This window comes from Aptenodytes patagonicus, chromosome 6, assembly GCF_965638725.1.
Source record: "Aptenodytes patagonicus chromosome 6, bAptPat1.pri.cur, whole genome shotgun sequence".
In the NCBI taxonomy this organism is placed as follows: Eukaryota; Metazoa; Chordata; class Aves; order Sphenisciformes; family Spheniscidae; genus Aptenodytes; species Aptenodytes patagonicus.
The window spans coordinates 7,217,989-7,235,756 of record NC_134954.1 but is presented as its reverse complement, the minus strand read 5'-3'; positions in this window follow the sequence as shown (position 1 = coordinate 7,235,756).

Here is a 17,768-nt window from a genome sequence, read left to right as displayed (position 1 = left end):
ACATTATTTTCCACATTGCTTGTGCTTTGTATAAATTCACAGGAAAAGGTAGCGTACATATTTTAAACCATCTGATATGCTTTTATTGTAAAACTTAAATCTCTCAGTAAACCTTCCTGTGCAGTAAAGACTGCCAGCTTCATAGCCTTGGAAAGCCCTGTGATCCTGAATCTTTAATAAAGAAAATAAGTGGAAAAATTATTATTTTAGATAACTTGGAGAGGTTTCTGAAAGTTAGGCACAGTGTTCCTTTTTGCCTGAGGCCACTAATCATCAGTGTCTCCAGCACTCTGCATATGAAGGTTTTAATAAAACAGAGCTAACAGACATTTTTAAGAGTCCCTACCCCTTTAAAAGTAGTTGGTGCACACATAATGTGCCATCACCTAAAGAATTATTGGCACAGATTTGATATGACCTACAAAATTAAGCCATGGTTTCACTATTTCAAACTTGAACTCATGAAATCTTTGAACTCATTACATTATCACTCTGTTCTATAGATACAAAATTGAAATTAAAATCAATATGTAATCCAATTACTAACCTTGTGAACAACAGATAGATCTTTCCCAATATTCTTTTTCCCCCTACTGTAAATGCATACATGGGCTGATACAAAGATTTTTGGATGTCTAGTTGTTTATAACGTGTTTCGTGTTTGCAAAAGGAATGTGATTTTGATGACCTCAAATCAGAAATCCGATTTTAGAAACCACTCACCACCCAAACACTGGCAACTTCAAACAAAACATCCTCAAAACATCAGAAATGGGGCATTCACATCACCACCGCTTGAAAATAGAGCTCCATGTGCATACTAAAAGGACACATCCTGTAAGTTAAATCCCAGATGGTGTACACAGCGCAATGAGCTCTGTGGGGGAAGAAAACTCTTTTGATGCTCTTTGGTTTGTACAGCATCTATATTGTCATACTGGACTTTTCAGTTTGGCCTTCATTGATGTACCGTAGGTCCCGCTCGGGAATTTAGAACGGTAGTTTTTCCCCCCCTTCCCTTGAACAATTAAACCGTACTCTGCAATGCAGCAGTAATTTACATTGTGGCTCTAGGCAAAAAGCCTACTGCAGATTCTCCGTTAGAAATGCTATTAACACAGCTAACATCAAGGTCATTCTCAAAGCCCGTCAAGAGTATCTATGGAAGTTCCCCATCTTTTTGCATATGGTTAAGCTTTAAGGTTGATTACTGATCTGATTTTACCGAATGAGGTGTAACATTTATTGCCAAATGATTTTAACGGCCTGGGAAGCGGAAGCTCCAAACATAAATGCATCTCCAACAGAAACATTAATATACAGCCTCATTTAAAAGTTTGCAAAGACACTATATCTTGATACCATGACATCGAAACATACAGTATTTTGGGGTTTTTTTAGGGAGTTGAACTTGTGGCGTCCATATATTTTTTCTTACATACTGCTAAAATGAACTAAAAACTTAAAATAACCTGTTACTTCAATTGCTTGTAAGTTTTAGACAGTTGGCAGTAAATTTACTTTTATATAAATAAATATTATGTCATTACTAGCAATCTCCATTAGGATCTAGCAGACCATGAAATAGACTTTGCAAGATCAAGCAATGTGCTAAGGCCCAGAAAAACATTATTTTATCTCCCAGCTTCAGAAATTATGAGGGAAATGAAGCACTACATTACAGTGTGAAGCACACACACTAAATAAGCCTTTTTAGTCAAGGCATTAGGAAAGAGAAGTGCAGATTACTCATAACTGTGAAAAGTACAGTCAAGTTATTTGGCACCTGCTTCTTAGCTCGATTTCCTACTGTTTTTAACTTCTTACAGAATGTGCTTTTTGCAGAGGAGAGGTTGTGGTACTTCTAATACGGGATAAGGAAGAACTCATTTAGACACGAGGGGAGACAAATATATTCTAAGACATTACCAGAAACAACTTTTCTGTTCAGAGAAAAAAAATATTTACAGATCTATGGTAAGGGAAAAAAAAAAAATCAAAGTAAAGCAAGAAAAGACAAAAATCTTGTTCTGAACACTAACTAAAATATTAGAGCTTTCCTTCTGTTTGAATAGAAACAATGTCCAGTTTATAAAACACACTGAGCTTTATATCATAGAATCATAGAATGGTTTGGGTTGGAAGGGACCTTTAAAAGTCATCTAGTCCAACCCCCCTGCCGTGGGCAGGGACATCTTCAACTAGATCAGGTTGCTCAGAGCCCCGTCCAACCTGACCTGGAATGTTGCCAGGGATGGGGCATCCACCACCTCTCTGGGCAACCTGGGCCAGTGCTTCACCACCCTCAGCGTAAAAAAATGTCTTCCTTATATCTAGTCTGAATCTACCCCCCTTTAGTTTAAAGCCATTCCCCCTTGTCCTGTTGCAACAGGCCCTGCCAAAAAGTCTGTCCCCATCTTTCTTATAGCCCCCTTCAAGTACTGACAGGCTGCAAGAAGGTCTCCCCGAAGCCTTCTCCTCTCCAGGCTGAACAACCCCAACTCTCTCAGCCTTTCTTCACAGGAGAGGTGTTCCACCACCCTGATCATTTTTGTGACCCTCCTCTGGACCCGCTCCAACAGGTCCGTGTCTGTCTTGTGCTGAGGGCTCCAGAGCTGGACGCAGTACTGCAGGTGGGGTCTCACCAGAGCAGAGTAGAGGGGCAGAATCCCCTCCCTCGACCTGCTGGCCACGCTGCTTTTGATACAGCCCAGGATAGGGTTGGCCTTCTGGGCTGCGAGTGCACATTGCTGGCTCACATCCAGCTTTTCATCCACCAGTACCCCCAAGTCCTTCTCAGCAGGGCTGCTCTCAATCCCTTCATCCCCCAGCCTGTATTGATACCAGGAGTTGCCCCGACCCAGGTGCAGGACCCTGCACTTGGCCTTGTTAAACCTCATGAGGTTCACACAGGCCCACTTCTTGAGCTTGTCCAGGTCCCTCTGGATGGCATCCCATCCCTCTGGCGTGTTGACCACACCACTCAGCTTGGTGTCATCTGCGAACTTGCTGAGGGTGCGCGCGATCCCACTGTCTATGTCATAGATGAAGATATTAAACAGTACCAGTCCCAATACAGACCCCTGTGGGACACCACTCGTCACCAATCTCCATCTGGACATTGAGCCATTGACCACTACCCTCTGGATGCAACCATCTAACCAATTCCTCACCCACCAGACAGTCCACCCATCAAATCCATACCTCTCCAGTTTAGAGAGAAGGATGTTGTGCGGGACCGTGTCCAAGGCCTTACAGAGGTCCAGATAGACGACGTCTGTAGCCCTTCCCGTGTCCGCTGATGTAGTCACTCCATCAGAGAAGGCCACTAGGTTGGTGAGGCAGGACTTGCCCTTGGTGAAGCCATGCTGGCTGCCATGCTTCAGACCTGGCAAAGACTTAAAGACTTGGCGGGGGGGTGGAGCAAAGAATTAAAAAAAAAAAGTCACAGAGGGAACGAGGTTTTGATTGGCAGTGGGTGGTTCAGGAAGGAGACCTGTGGAGGGGTAGGGTTCGCCTGTTTTCCCACGAAGGCAGTGCTTACACAGCCCCCCCGCCTGTCAAGACAGGTTTTAATCCTTTGGCTGATTTCAGCCAATTCTGAAAAAGGAGCTGTGGCTTCAAACTTAATTGTACTCCTCAAGGTTTCTTGTCAACTTGCATTGAGAAGAGAGACCCAAATTAGTACATTCCAAGAGATGAGCAGAATTCAACCATTAAAGATTTTTGCTTGTCAGCAACTATTTGACTGGTCAGCACTCTTCTCTCCTAACCATAGCACGGCTGTCCCTGTCCGGCAGTGGGATGGAAAGCAGAGGAAACCAACTTCTGGGGCTTACGGTATACCAAAGTCCACAGCAAACAAGTTTAATTCACTTAATACCTTAAGAAACAACCTGTTTCTCTTAGCTAAAGAAAAGAAAATAGATTTTCCAGTCTGTGAATACCATATAAAAAAAACATTTGAAAAAGAGACAATGTTGTGAGTCACAATAAGAATGCTTTCAAAATTCTGTATTTAGCATTCCTTCCAGCCTTGCTTTTTCATATCCATATTTGAAATTATCAGAATCAATTTTTATATTACCATTTAATTTTATATTCCCTTACATGTGTAACAATTGAAACCAAAGTTTTGTGACACTGAAATCAAACCATCACAATGAAATTATAATAATGATAATACAATAGGTTCTAGAAGTGCATTCAAATATAAGTATATAGGTGCTTTAAATTGTCCATAATTGATAAATTAAACACACTTTTGTGAGAATTTAGAGTGCGCGTTCATTTTTTCCAGCAATTTCTGGTTTTGTTTTTCAAAATATTAACAATTATCAAAATTCCTTTCAGAATGTGCAGTTATTCTGTGCAATTGGCTTTTACCTTTGTATCTATACCATTATTACAAAATCAGAATAAAAAGAGAAAAAATAATTTGTTTGCCATGTTAGTGCTGTTTATTGTAATAGCAATAAAAGTCTAGGTATTATGAACTCTGTATTCTTAAAAAAAAAAGGGGGGGGGGGGCGTTTGCAACCAATTTCTCTATATTCTCTCCCCCAAATGACTCCAAAATGATGCTGTCTCTTATGTATTATATTATTTCTTTCAGGCCACACTCTTGAAAACAAGTAAAAAGCTTCTAAGATGAGAGATCTCGAGAGCTTAAGACTAAGACCGTAATTCCTTTGGGCGATTATAGGTTTTTCACCTTTAGCTGATAAACAACAGAGGCCAGAAAAATCGAGCAACGCTTTTACTGAAAGTCACTTTTGCCCCGTTCCTGCAGCTCCTCTGCCGTGTTATATCCTGAAACAACACACGGACTTGGCAGCAAACACAGCCCAGCACAGCCGCTGCTTTTCATTGTTCTCTCGGTCCAGCTGCCGGGTCTTCGGGGCCATTTGCCATCATTTTTATTATCATGCAACTAGGTGGAAGTGCGTATCATCTGGGGGACTCGAAGTACAAGATTACACTTTCCACCGCTGTTTACTGACATATTTCAGACAATTTGAAATAAATACTAAGCTGTGCAGCCCACGGAACCTCGTGTTCAAAAAAATAGCACAGTCCTGTGGGGTGGCTGAGGTAATAGGTAATCGTTAATTTCTATGGGGAGAATTTTAACTGCTAAAAACTCAAATCCATTTCAGAAAAGTACTGTGGGCACTAGTTTATCTGTCCGTCTTTGAGAGACGTAAGCTCACTCACTGCAGGGCTCTCCAAAGAAACTGTAGTCAAAATCACGCTGCTGCTCTGAAGTGGATTTAGTCCTTTTAATGACTTCAAGCCAATCTGAATTACTCTGTATGGATTCCAGTGTAGCTCCTATCATCCAATTATCTAAGTGCCTGGAGCAGTCTCTCAAGAGTTAACTTCCATTCATCCCCTCCTGCCACGGTTAAGACAACCTCTTTCCCACAGAGCTTTTCTCAGCCAGTCAGAAAATTTTCTATTTCCCATTCACCTCATTATAATTAGGTCATGTTCGATACACCACTAGTCATTTGAGATCAGTTTATCATCTCTCCTAACAAGACGATATACCCCCCAAAACCCAAGAGACTTAAACTAAATACAAATTGTTGAAATAAACAGCTGAAATACCGTCCTCACGTGTTTTTCCTTCTAACGGCAGCCTTTGTGAGTCTCTCTGTCGCGGTTCCACCTGGATTGTTTTTGTACTGGCTCTGGCCGGGAGCGGGTGAACCGGCAGCGGCCTGTACCGTGCTGAGGTTCGGATTTGTGGCTGAAACAGGCTTGACAAGGCGCCGACGTTCTGGCTCTTGCTGAACAGTGCTTGCGCCCTGTCAAGGCCGTCCCCCGTTTCCCACTCCGCTTCCCCAGGAGCGGGCTGGCGGCGGGCAGGAGGCTGGGAGGGGGCGCAGTCCGGACTGCCCGAAGGGACACCCCATGCCACCTAGTGCCACGCTCGGCAGTAAAACTGGCGGGAGAGGGAGAAGTAGGGGGTTGCCTTGCCAAGGTGGCTGCTGCTCAGAGACTGGCTGGGCGGGAGGTGGTGAGTGACCGCCTTTGCATCACTTAGGGGTTTGGTTTTTTTTTTCCCCTTTGCTTATTAAAATGCCTTTATGGCGACCCCAGGAGTTTTCTGGCTTTTGCTCTTCCCATTCTCTCCCCCATCCCGCCAGCCACTAGCCCGGGCCTATTTGATGTTAGGAGCATTCGCCGCTCAGCTGCCCACGTTGCTAGAGGTTTAGCACAGATGTTTCTGCATTCAACTTCCTTCCTCCCTCAGAAACGACTCTCTGTCATACTTTACGGAATAAAAGTCAGAGGGGCAGAGGGATCCAACCGCCGTTGACTTTCCGCCTCTGAACAATTTGCCTTTGTTCTTTTAAAACTATTTCTGGGAATGCTTCTATCCCCAAAAAACAATACACCTTCGGTGCCATGTTACTTAATGACCCATTGCACACATCACGTTTGGCAAACAACTAATAAACTAATCAGGAAAGCCACTCTTCCAAAGAACTGAATACAGCTGGGGGTGCGCGGGCTAGCACATATTATGAATGAATTTGCAAACCAAAATAGAAAATACGGAGATGCTTTTAAAAAAAATTGCAAATAAAAGCACAGTGTTGCGGCAGCATTGTGAAAATGAGTTTCTTAGCCCTTGAAGGTTTTACTGAAAAAAGAGGGTAGCACTACAGATTGCATAAAGCTGCTTTGCTTTGAGGACAGATTTTTCTCAGTTTTGCTAGGAGAAAAGAAAAAAAAAAAAAATCTGTGTTTACCTGCTAAAAGGCAAAGTGTCTCTGTGGAATAAATAGGCCCATGGAAAACCCCAGTGACCATACATGAATGCTTGGTGAAAATGACAGCTCTGCACGTCTCTCATCGAGGATTAATGTGTTGAATCTGAAATACGTTTTGTTTTACTGTAACCACATTTAAAGGTTATGAGCCATATGTAATGGAAGTGTGACATTTCAGGAAACATTCATCTCTGAAGTTCAAAATACCGAAGAAGAACCTTTTACAATTTTAACCAGCTCTCCTGTGCACACGCTACTAGAACAATCACTTTTAATTTTTACCTTTTTAATCTCATTTGAGAAATATTAAATAAGAATCCCACATTCATGAATGCCTCTCGTGTCAGAAAATCCGTGCCAATAAATTCGGTATCCGTGCACCAGCATTTTGCTTTGTCTGTTTCTTCAGCAGAATTTCCTGACTATTATCTCTTCCTTTTTTATTTTCTTTTTTTTTAGGTAATATTATAAAATCCATATTTCTAGAAGTAGGTTTTAAATCACTGTCTGAAAGAGCCTGTCCATTAATTATAGAGGACCAGAGTATAAGAACTTAGGCGCTTAAGAGGTGATATTCAGACTCCCTCTCAATGAAGCCAATACTTTAAAAAAAATTCCCCTGTTATCACGCCAAGTTAAAATAAGTTTTAGTTTCACTAAGGTTAAAATTTTAAAATAACTACTCAAAAGACAATTTCAAAAATTCGAAGCAGCACAACTGACTAACTTTGCATCCCTTTTGTAAACCAAGGACAAACAGCGCTACACCGCCTACTAAGGAGCTACGCTCCTCCTTTGCAAGTGTATTTCATAAATACATTAGCTCTTTCCTAACTGAAAAAGTACTAGAGATATCTGAAAAGGTTAATGTCTTTTATTAAATCAGTCTACTCAATTTACTGCCCTCCTTCACTCAAATATTATTCCAACTGTAAGAGGAAGTTGAAGAGATCAACCTTTGTTTAAATGTTCGTTTGATTCTAGACTTAAGTTAGCAGAGAAGCAAAATTAAGCGGAACCATCAGCTTCCACGCTTGTTATCCAAGAACTGGAAATGAAACATATACAGACTTATATCTCTAAAATTTACAGAACATATTCTTTTCACTATTATTAAAGCCTTTTAGTTGCATGATCAGCTTGATGTAGTCATAATGATAGTTTCCTAAATATTTCATTTGTTTCTAATTTTCTATTCTGGTCATTAAAAACAAAACGTAATGGAGAGCAATCCCAGTGCATATTAAGGTTACCTCAAATCTACACATAATTAATTTTCTCTGGTGTCTAATAAAGGTTTCCTGAAAGGATGCATGCACTTAATGGTCCTCAAACGCATTTTAAAATAACACAAATATAAACTTGATTCTGTGCAACCTCACTTAAACTTCAATTTAAAGTGTGCGTTTAAGTGCTTTGCTGAATCCATTCAGCACTGTGGTATGGGGAATATTACAGTGTTTAAATGTTAATCTTTCAAAACCAGTTTTTCTTAGGACAGACTTGTTCTGATCCTTTCAAGCTGACAGGAAAGCACCGGAGTAAACAGAATCAAGAGCACAAAGAAATCTTTCTCTTCTTTCCAAGACAGAACAAGGAAAAGTTACTGCCGGAACTCCTGAGTTACCTTTTCCCAGAGGTTTGCGTTATGAAACTCTGTACAGGCAAATATTGTCATATTATGCTATAGCATGTAAATGCGTTTACTTCACGCTATTGTGAACCTAGATGTAAAAGCTGAAGAAAAACTAAGAAGAAAAATGTGTATGCGTAACCTGGGGGAAAGGTGGGGAAGGAGTAAAACTTTTCCATGTATAAAATCCTAGAGAATCTGACCCAGCAATACATATTCCCTGAAAACCAGATCCGGAGCCCAGATTTTTCATGTATTTTACATTTCAGGATTAACCAGTTCTTTGCTACCTCTCAGCCTCTCTTCTGCACTTCAACTTATTTGCTACAACAATCTGCAAGGTATTTTCAAGTCCACTTCTCAGAGGACTCCTGGACTCCTCTGAGCCCACGCACCTGAATTTTCCTTCTGTGAAACCCGGGACGTGCAAGGGAAACAGGCTTCAACATTATTATGCCTCTCTCCTTCCAAGCTTGGAAATATTTCCTCTTTCATGCTTTACAAATAAATAAATATATACATGTTGCAGTACGAACCTCAAACATTGGCTCCTTTGTGAGAGAGATTTTCACAGCTCAGGCATGCTTTAAAGCCCTGAATACAGCACTTTACTTACCCAACAGGATTGCTTAGCAGACTTAAACAGTTTCAGCAACTCCCAAGAGTTCCCTTCAGGGAAAGACTTGCCCCAAAACAGGCTACTTAAAATCCCTCTGTGTTGTACACCAACTGCAGTGATTTCTTCTGTGTCCTTCACTGCTGGAACCTCACCCGTTCCTTGCTGAATTGTAACGTGGTGAAAGATTCCCTAGTTCCCTGCTGCCACGATGCCTATGGACAGTACAACATGGTAACAGTTAGGTTGGTGAACTACGACAGGAGCTTACAGCGCTGACCATGTTTGTTTAACTGTTACCTCCTCCCACACCTTTGGCTGATCCATCCACATGGAGACTAATGCCTAAATTGTGACTCTCTGGGTCAAGATTGTCTCCTTGCCTCTCTACTTCATGGAGATCTTTCATGGAGAGGCTCGGTCCTTGCAGTGCCTAGACACTACCATAATATAAGTTACTTCTACTAATAATTATGTCATTATTAATGCTAGTACGTATGTCATACGGAGGAAGATTTCTAACAGCATCATAAACAAGTCCAGGCTTTGCTTTGATGCATGCGAGCCCGTTCTTGAATAACAATACTAAAATACAACCTTAGCACTTAAACATTACACGCATCCCCTATTTATGATCTCGGTGCAGTAGCAATCAATATTCCCCTTTCTGAAACAGCTCTCTACAAATACCATCGTCAAAAACTGGTGAAGTCTCTGGTAACATACTGCGCCTACTGGTAGCACAACAGTAAGGGAAATTCAACCCTTTGACTTTAAAACTTTGCACAAGCCTTGACACACTGTACGCCTTCACAGTGTTGGTCTAGTGCTCAAACATTGCTTCTCGGAAAACCCAGCTGTAGGCGTCTTTTCAGTAGGGATAAATGTGTGACAGTCTTGTCTGTCTCTGGCTAAGCCACGGTGACCTGCACTGCACTTCAACGCCGTACGTTAGCAGCAAAAGGAAAGTGCTGCCTAGGGGAAAGGAGACAGGAACTAGGTACGTTTACTATATTTTTGGTAGAAGAGTTCACAGAACCCTTCCCCTGCTTTTCTGGACTATCTGTCTTCAAAACACAGCATTGTCTCCCAAGGACTTTTGGAGGAAGGACTTCTCTGGGACAGGGTGGAATAGCAGGTCAGGACGTGAGTTAATTCAATACTTACTCTGAGAGATCTCTCCGGGGATTTTCAAGGATTCATGGCCACATCGATGCTCGACTTGATTGAGAGCGAGAACATTCCCTGGGTTCCTATAACAGGGCAAAAACCTTAAACACTCTGCATCTTATTACTGTCCATGAGGGCGGGTAGGCGAGATGGTCTCAGATTCTTTTCTTTCTTTTTCTTTTTTCCTTTTTAATTTCTCCAGGCATTGTTTTGTTCCGCTGAAAACCAAAGTGGCATCAAAATCTCATTTTGTACAGAAATCTTGCTGTTATACATTGGTTAACTGTAATGAAAAGATCCTCTGTCACACGGTATTATTAAAACAGAGACTTTATGCACAGCAAACAGGAGGAAGCGAGAGGGTTGCCATAGCCTGCTGTACTATTTAACTGGCAATTAACACACCTATTACTTTATTCTATCTTTTTTCACTAGGAAAACAAGTTGGCAGTTAAGAGGATATAGTCTAGAATTTACACTATCAAAGTAGTTAAATATTACGGAGTTTTAGCACATTCAGCAAGTAAGATAAATGCTACCACTTTCCACACTCAGCTTTGGAAACGTGGCCTGTAAGTATTAAAACACTCCCAAACACACTGGGAAAAAAAACTTGCAGATGTACGAACCAGGATGAATAAAAAGGGTACCTGTGAATATTTTGACCCCAAAATTGTACTCAAAATATGAAATATATAAATTTTAGAAACACTGCCTGGTTTTGATGCCCTTGAATGCACGCAACATTTTTCTTAAGAGACCAAATTACTTCAAAGCATTACTGACACCTTGGACATCTACTCAAAATCACAAAAGCCATAAGGCATTTGTAGACTGTTGTCTCATTTCCCTCCACGGTTTGTCAAAGCGCTACAAACGTCCAGGGCTACCTAAGACAAGTAGCAAGAATCTAGAGGCCCTATCAAAAGGCTAGAGAAGAATGGGCCTCCATTAAATATATCCTTAAATAAGACAGATCTTTGAATTGCAAACACATGATCTGAATACTACGTTGAGTAGTTTTCTTGTAGGGGAATCATCTGACCGTACATTTCAGCCATTACGAATTACTGCTCAGTATCCCTTTTTATTACGGCAGCTGATAGACGGTCAGATATTGGTGAAAGACAAGTTGCCTAGAAACTGGACCCAGTCCAGCCCCAGTAACTGCGAAGGAACCTCCAAGACATACGGCTATTCCCGGAGTTAAACACCGTTTTCTCTTCAGCTGGGACCTGGCAAAGGCGCGCTGGCTAATACCCGCCACCGTAGGCTTCCTTTTGCAGGCTAGCACTTGGCGTCAGACTGAACTAGGAAATAATATATCCCAAGCCCTTTGGACTCTGAAACACTGTGGAGGTGAGGCGTTCTGCCTCTACCTGCACGCTGCTGCACTAACGTTTCTTGTTCCCTGAAGAGCAACCAGTGTCCACCAACACTTGGCCTTAGACTCCTTTGTCACTAGGTAAGGAAAAGCATAGGTCAAACTTATTCTGGCTCTTGACTGCAAAGCAGAAAACAGTTACCAAACGGAAATCGGTAGAACAAAAGATCAACATCTACCTGGAACTCAGGGCGATTATGGGCTGCTGAAGAGATTTCCTTCCGTGGACATCTCTCAGCTGCCTGGGCTGAGGGTCTACTTCAGCAGACATCCTCCCCTCATTGTTTCTCCTTTGGAAGAAACAACTCTTACCCTGGTTCATGGTCTTCTAATTATATTTCTTTTCTTCTAGCTAAATATTGAGCACAAAGAAATCTTAAAAACAGATCCTGACACCCCCCCCCAATACCTGCTTTTCCTGCGATTCAGTATGCTGATATCATTGTATACCAAATGCAAATTACCACGCGTAGCTCACTGGGAACAAAAGCTCTTCTAAACGTAATCTCTTCTCTCTGGATGACTTTCCAGCGTGTGAGTTTTTTTAGACATGGTTCACTCGCCCTACAATGCATGTGAAGTAAGAGCAGTTTGACTTACAACCCCACTGCTATGGTGTATTTTCAATTAGCCCGCTTTCTCTAACCTAAGCAACTATGTTTAGCTTATTGCAATACTTCCTAAATCACCGCATGCGCTCAGAAACCATTTATCGCTCAGATACCATACAACTAATACCATTTTCAACTTATCCCCAGCATTTTTAGAGAGACAGAGACAGAACACCTCACGGAAACGGGTGGATTTAAGAAGGTACCGTGTTGGGACTGTGCAGCACCTTCTTCCCCATGCACACTGTCTGTAGGGAATCTGCCACAAAGCTGTAAAAGGAGAAGTGACTTGAGAAATGTTTTCAATATTAATTTAAATCTACAGCAGGAATGAGATTTTTTACTAGCTATTTACTGTAACACACTCCTGTGTTACATCAAAAGACTCTTAATCTCACCATAACATGGTGATTATAAATTACCAAAAGGTCTTTTGTAGCTATGTAAGTCTCCCAGATGCCTTTAGCGGACAGCCAAGTCCTGTTCTTTCACACATCTTCCAGCCACTTGCCTGTACCCCCAGCCTACAGCTTCCCACGTGCCTTGACATTTCATCCTACAAGTTAGAACTAGCCAAAGAATATTAAATTTTAATATTGATTTTTAATAACTTCTACATAATAGAAAAAAACTCTCCACCTGGAAGACTATGAATTATGAGTATTTCTGAATTATCAATAAGATGATTAAGACATTGTTGTAGGTAATTGGTTTAATTGCAGTTTTTATGCAGCCCAAGTTTTCCTCCCCACTCCGTGACTGATCTGGTATCTAAACAGTAACATGGGTTCCCTCCTTTACCTTTCCAAACCCAACCTAAGGTTAAGAAATAGCCTTGAATTAATCGTACACGTTTTGAAGGTTTTACCTTCTCTGCAAGGGAAGATGGGAAATGATAACAGAAAAGAAAAACTTTAAATATCTAAGACGACCGAATGTAAACAGATGCAAAATGGTTTCTGAGGCTCTTTTCCCCGCCCTTTGGAAGGGACATCATTAGCAAGGCAAAGCGCTTCTGCAGAAGGCACCTCCACCCTGTGAGCAACCCACCAATGTCTGATTTAAATTTACATCACGGCAACTACTAAAAATAGGCGAGGCCTTAGACTTTAGGCATTCAGAGACTGTAACCGTCACAGCCCTGATCAGAGCTGCTCTTAGTGTCCCCACTGTGCTTGCACCAGTATTTGTAGTCATCTACAGTTCCCCTTTAAACCCTTATCTCCTACACCTCCAAGTATTAGGTAGGATTTTTATATATTCTTTAAAAAAAAATTGATACACAAAGGAAAACATTGCTAATGGGATCCTGTGTCCCTTATATATTTTCATCAGAGGCTTTCCTTAAGAATATTACGTAGGAGGGAGAGACACACTTTCTTGTTTCTCTTCAAAACCAAATGTTCTCTCCTAACACTTCATTTTTGCCCATCAAAAGCATAATTCAGAGCTGTTTAAATAAATTTTGCTCATTTCTATAATCATAAAACGGTAAATCAAATCACATGATGTACAAGTGAGACCAAAAGCATGTTTTAAATCCTAAATCTTGTATTTAAAATTATTGTGAAATGCTACAAACTAGTGCATCTGGTAATCTAATTCAATTGTCCACAACGTGGGCTCCTCTGGAGCATACATAATACAGCAATCTGAGCTGGCTTTTTAAAAAAGCTTTAAAAGCTGCTTTAAAAACTAATGGCATAAATGACCACACAAGGCTACGTTTCCATCATCTGAACTCCCTACTTACAGGTACCTCATTTTTCAAAATGTAGACTTAAAAATTAAGAAAGGTTAAGCCAAAGAATAACAAGGTCTGTCTCTTGCTGGAATAACTCTTTAACCACTACAAATCTGAAAGCTTGTTAGGGATGGTCTTCAAGTCAAAACAGTACATCTTTGATTTGAAAGTTACCTTCCTTGACCCAGAAGTCCACTATTACTATTACTTAAGGGGAGTACTGCCAGCAGCCATTTAAACCACGTCTGCAGTTCATTAGCCCATCCCAGTGGCCAGGTACCTGGCCCCGAACCATTGACTTCGCTGGGAACTGCCAGATAATCCAAAGATACCATTGCTCCACAATTACTAAGCGCTTTTCCCCGTGTTTTAACTCACCTCTTTAGTTCAGGTTAGAGACCGCTGAATGCGAAGGGCACTTTTGCACTGTGGTAGCTTATATAGCTGGAGATACAGGTTAGAATTCAGGTATCATTTCTATATGGACTGACACCTCGGTCTATGTACCACATTTTCAAAGAGGACTGAGGCAAAAAAAAGAAGTATGATACCGTCATACAAGATGACATAGGTCATACAGGTCTCCTGAAGCAGGATCCCGGAATAGGATGGCTAGAGAAGAGTCCTACAATCTCACCACAGATACACGTGGAAGTGTGGGATCGCTAAGGAACTGCTGTGCTTTACCTTGGTGACTTTCTTGGGTACTTGCACATGCGTACGTTACTGCTCGGGTGCTCAGGCACGGGCTCAACGGGATCCCAACTAACAGCCCCTTTGTGGTTTGTTTTTTTTTTTAACACAAACACTGTGGAAAAATTATTCAAGCAGTACATCGCTTGCAGCGCACAGCAGTACACAACACAATATACACTATGCAAGCAGTACTTTTTAGTACTGCACATCCAGCATATCTGGATCAACGTGTCCGAGCTACAAAAATTGTTACCTGTGATCCACTGAACATTGTTCTGTATCTAAAATAGGCTCAATTAGTAACAGAGAAAGCCGGTTTGAACAATTTTTGATTAATTTTTATGTATTCTGTAAAAATCTCTAGGACGAAAATCATGTCCCGTTTAATAAAGTTTTGGGGTTTTTTTAATTATTTCATCCCACATCTATAAAAGACCTGTTCTACGTTTTCTTAATACAAAGAGAAAAAAAATAAAGGTTTTCCATTTGTACCATGCATATATTTCTTTTCTTTCCTCTCTCTGATGCTTGACCTGTTGGCTTGTCATGATCAGAACGCAAGTCTGACACGACATGGTACTTGCAGGATCTGTGGTGTGAGCTATATGAATACTGACTGACAGAAAACCACCCGTCACAGCTAAAACATACCCCAGCAATTTGCTATACAGCCACAGCAGATTGATCAACAGAAGGGCTCATTGCCGAGATACAAACCCTAGCATGGTTGGGGCTTTGGCATCTCGCAGGAATAGCCGTAAATCCAGACTAGCGAGGAAGTCCAGAGGAGCGCTGGTGGTTAAGGCTTCTCCGCTGCTGAGCCAAGGCCACCTTACAGCACTGCTGTTCAGCACCCCGAACTCCTGCAACGCGCCTTTTCTGCTGAGACACAGAAACCCCAATCGCAGCATTTCTCTTTTTCAGTGAGAAAAAATTGTGTATGGGTAAATTCCAACATAATTTATGATGCTTTACTTACCCAGGTTGTGCTTGCCTCTTCCACGCAGCGATACCATTCTTTGTTTCACTCCTCAAACCGCTATTTCTAATTTCTGGACTTCTGCTAGGTTGTAGTCTAAGGCTGGTGAACTGATCTTTCTCCAAATCAGCTAGCGTATGAGTATCTTTGTGATATTTTCATATTTGCTAAAAACAAGATTGATGGCAATGCATCTATGGAAACTTCTCATGCACGAAGTGCAAGTACTTCTTGCAGTCCCAGGTACCTTTAATTCACACAAATATACCTCATATTGTGGCTAACGTAATGGTACCTAAGCAACAGAACACTTTTGTTGGTTTATTTGTTTGCATAATAGAGAAGTTCTGATAATCTACTAATAAAGAGCAGTGCTAGAGACCAAGGACAGGTACTACTCCAACCAGGACGGGACAAGTGTAACTGCAATTGTACCCATACCACACAGCAATTTTAGTGGTAACAGACGGGAAAGAGAGTGCCTCCCGGGTAAATCCAAGTCTGATACTAGCGATGGTTTCGGTGGGCAGCCAAAGTTCAATGCACAAAATAGACCGCTAGCCCAAATACGGAAAAAAGTGTCTAGAAAAAAATCATAATATAAAAATGTGGTTACACTTGGCAAAAGTGTTTGCAATTACTGCTTATTTATGGAAATACAGCACATTAAAATGACAAAATTCTACTTAAAAAAGCACCAATATAAATTTCTAAAAAGTGACTTTTGCAAGATTTTAACATTATAAAGGCAGCATAATTAGATACGTCTCATGAAGTGTAATCAGATAAACTCCAGACAAGTATGGAATAATGCAGAACAAAAAAAGATGTAACAAAAAAATCATCTGTAAGAATGTGTTTTCTCCTTTTCACAAGGTTTTAGCCTTAAGGGGGGCGGGGGGCTTACGGCTGCTCCAACACACAGGAATATTCTCATGCCTCCAAAATCCAGGCATTGAAGGAAACAGCCTGCCTCGTTCCTGCATGTAGTGAATGACGAGAGATGGGGTCCTTGTGGGTGCATTTCAGAATTCCCGCGATGGGCTCTGTTGAGGACTGCTGGACACCTAAAAGTCAGCGTTGCAATCTTTCTCTTAAATTACTGACAAGACATCGAAAAGTCTGTGAGGCTAGTATTCCAAATCAAGACAACAAACACCTTCGTAATTATCAAAACAATCAATAATCACAGTTCCTTATCAGTAAGGCACTAAAATATAACAGTGGCGTGTAAGCTCAGTTATCACATTAGAAATCAAAAAACTTGCTTAAGAATGACTTCAAATAAGAATAGGAAGATCATTAGTCTGTTCCAAACAATAGCTGGTTATAGATTAACACCAGTGTAAGATCAGTTTTTAGGTACTTAAGACATCAGATCTGTTGATCAAAGTGACTCAGATAAAGACACAAAGCAGGGAAATGAGGTTATCACGCTTTTCACAAGTAAAACACTTCCATTAAGTAAAACAGTCTTAGCCGAGAACTTGGAGTCCAATCACAATTTTGCAATAGCAGCTTATGCTAAATATACATATGTGTACATATATGTATATAGACGTGTGTAGATACATACAGATCTCATTCTATATACTTCTATAATTAAATTTATGTATGTATGTATATACATTTGTATATATAGGTAAAATTTGAATATGACATTTGTAAAAAATAATAGATAAATGATAAATAAACTTAAGAACTCGGAGGAAGTTCAGTCAATGCAGGATCCTCACTCTGTCTAGTGGAGAACACATTTGGCTATTAAAGTCTGGGTTTCCATTAACATTGTGTTTCGGAGAAGTAAAGCGGATTTGAAGTGAATCTCTCGATCATCTTCCCACTTCCAGGTGTTGGTTTGGTGGCAGAGCAGCGTCGATGCACGTGAACCAGGTTCCTTGCAGCGAAAACTAAACCAGAAGCTCTTATCCACGTGCACGCCAAAGGTCTTCCAAGCCCTAACAGATACACACAAGTTCAAACTGCTAATTGAGCATAAACATAGCGAAGATGTTCAGTCCAGGAGACAAGTCTCAATTTAGGCTGAAGCAAAATCTCAAGACACGTACGCAGCGAAGATGTAGAGGCTTTGGCACCAACGCCACAGCCTGCTGATCAGCTCCTGCCGCACGGGACTGCTCGGTAGGAGA